Raw genomic sequence first — 2,916 nt, 5'->3', positions numbered from 1 at the left:
GAGGTAAATAATGTAAAAGGCTGAGGAGCGGGATACACAAATAGCTCAGAGAAGAAGGATATGGCCCACATGCCTACAAACCCTATAAACCAAGCACCAGATATGAGTATGTGAACCAAAACATCTGACAAGCCACCAACTCTAAACAAAACCCTGAAATCCTTAGGGGAAAAAATATATATCGATGAAAAAAGGGGTTTGAGGCAAGTAACCACCAGGGGGCGCTTCAAGCACCATGAGTGGCTGGTAGACAGGCCATCATGGCATTAACAAGGCCTGTTTGAGAGTTGATGAGCTATTAAGTGAAAGTCATTTGCCCTCCATCTTTACATCTTCCCTGTCATTCTCCACCTCAACTCATGCTATGAATCGTAATTGACATATCGAAAGAATTAATTAATTAAATAAATAAATCAAATCGAACATTAAAAGGCCCCTCAATTCCATCTCCAGTCAACACAGCTTTGTCTTGGTAGGCCTGGTTTCACCCCTCACACAGCCACAGAGTGAGTATATGGTCATCATGATCAATATCTATTTCCTGTGGTGTCAGGTTTCAGAATAATGTCCATATTGAACCAATGTTTCAGCAGACTCCCACCACAGTTTTTCTCTCCCCCGGCCGTCTACCATTTCCGTTGCTGAAGGAGAGAAAATCCCTACAAATCAGATTAAACAAATGATTTTCAGACAACCCATCGATCATCCATCTTGCTCCACTGGCCTGACCGGGAGATCCTAACAGCACCGACTGGGTATCTGAGAAGGGAACGTGCCTCTAATTTGGTTTGCGATTCCTGTTTATCCTGCACAGATCAGCAGTGATAACTCAATAGGTGGAAACTCTTGATCTCACTGCTCCTGCAAGCTGGAGAAAATCCACCCTAAAACTGAATTCATGTGGCACAGACCTCTTTTTAAATACAAGAATCAGAAACCTGAACTCCCCATTTATCTCCTGGCAACACCTGACACTCATCTGAACGTGTGTTTCCATCAACTTGTGCTGCGCAAAGAAGAAGAATCATTTCAAGCTGGAAGTCATCTATGACTTGTATTCTTTCAATTTGGGGTAAAGCTGAGTGATTTGTCTACAGGAAATGAAGGTTATTTTGATTTTGGTTATTGTTTCTGTACATGAACAAATTCAAAATCTGCAAAATATAACACGTGGAAAGCCACTGTGCATTGATTAGGTCCACTTTGAATGTTTTAGGTATCTTGAGATAGTGTGAAAGGCTAAAGCTCATAGTTCAGGAGGGACAATCCAAAATCAAAGAAGTAATAGAGATATCTGTCGCCCACTTATTCCTCTTGATTTGATACGATACTTTTCATTCGTCAATTCCATACAATCACACAGATTTGAAATGCTTCTTGTGCCCTCTTACATATGTAATATGTAATATCACAACACACACGCTTTTTACAGAGGGACCGCAGGGCAGTCATGATATGGCGCCTGGAGTTTGGGGTACTGCTTGGGCAAACAGGCAACTCTTCGGCTGACTGTTGCAGTCCTTACGGGGTCTCTGACCGGCGACCCTGCGGTTCCAGAGCTGAGTGGACAAAACTTGGCTCCACTGGGGATTGAACCCAGGACCTTCTGCGTGTAAAGCAGACGTGATGACCACTACACTATGGAACCTGTGAAACCCTGCGTCACAAACTGGAACCAGCTCTGAAGGCCCGTCAAGGATCTCGTCTCATCTGCACAGTAGTAAAGGAAAAAGGAGGCTGAAAAGGTAAAAGCCGAGTGTTTCCTGTTATGATGAGTTCCTGTCGCTTCGCCTAGGGGAATCTTTGTAATGTTATGAACCAGCTCATGTAAAATACATTTCTACATCAGTAAACTGAGTTACTACCCTTATGGGAAACAAAAAGGCCAGAACCCATGCAAAGTACAAGTAAGCCAATCAATGTACAGTCTGTGCTAAAAGCACAAATTGGGGGAGGGGGGGGCAGCTACTTAAAAGCCTGCACTTTTATGCTTTAATCAATTTATGGGTGTACTGGTCATTCTGTTTAAGCCAATAAACTGGTGGATTACCTTGAAATACTGCTTAGCCCATTGACCAGCTATGTTTATGATGCCAGTTACGGGTCTGTGTGCTGTGTGTGTGTGTGTGTGTGTGTGTGTGTGTGTGGGTGTGTGTGCATGTGTGTGTGTGCGTGTGTGTGTGCGTGTGTGTGTGCGTGTGTGTGTGTGTGTGTTTGTGTGCACGTGCGTGCGTGTGTGTGTTTGTGTGTGTGTGCCTGTGTGTGTACGTGTTTGTGAATGTGTTTCGCCTCTTGGCTTTATCAGGCTTAACATGGTGACTGGTGTGAGCTGAACTGAGACACATTGAGTGGGTACACTGGTGAGAGAGAGAGAGAGAGAGAGAGAGAGAGAGAGAGAGACAGAGAGAGACAGAGAGAGACAGAGAGAGAGAGAGAGAGAGAGCAAGGCAGCAGAAAAGTTTGATCCATTACGGTGAAGTTAGCTGAGATAACAATGTGATATTACAGCGACTGAAACTGAACTTTATGAAGCAGACAGGCAGTCGTCTGTCTCACTGCTCCGTCTTTTACTGGCAAGTTAAAGGTCAGATTCTACTCCGATTAAGGCACTAAAAGCCGTGTAAAAACTACAAGGTGAGTTGATGTGCTGTGGGTAGCAGACCTAGATTATGTGAATTAAGTTGATTTACAGCAGCATGTAAACAATCCAATAGCAATGGACTCCACAATCATTCTCTGCACACATTTATGAACCAAATAAGCCACAAGTCATGTATATTTGTCAAACAATGGAATCCTCACTCCACATTTGACCTTAACCGCAGCACAGACAAAACTTGGGCTATAGTATATGCGTGTATGTGTGTGTGTGTGTTCACCTTACAACACCGTGATTCTACAACTGAGCTACTGATA

At 43.6% G+C, this 2,916-nt stretch overlaps 1 non-coding gene across 1 annotated transcript; it reads right to left on the bottom strand.

The window, feature by feature from the left end:
- Positions 1-1,575: 1,575 nt before the first annotated feature.
- On the bottom strand, positions 1,576-1,648 carry trnav-uac (transfer RNA valine (anticodon UAC)). Its single transcript has one exon. It is a non-coding gene; the product is annotated as a tRNA-Val (tRNA).
- Between the last annotated feature and the right edge of the window lie 1,268 nt (positions 1,649-2,916).

Source organism: Genypterus blacodes, unplaced genomic scaffold, assembly GCF_046128005.1.
Source record: "Genypterus blacodes isolate CSIRO-AG114 ecotype Tasmania unplaced genomic scaffold, CSIRO-AGI_Gbla_v1 ptg000067l_1, whole genome shotgun sequence".
Taxonomy (NCBI): Eukaryota; Metazoa; Chordata; class Actinopteri; order Ophidiiformes; family Ophidiidae; genus Genypterus; species Genypterus blacodes.
Note: the sequence above shows the minus strand (reverse complement) of the source record. Positions and strands in the feature narration are given on the sequence as shown.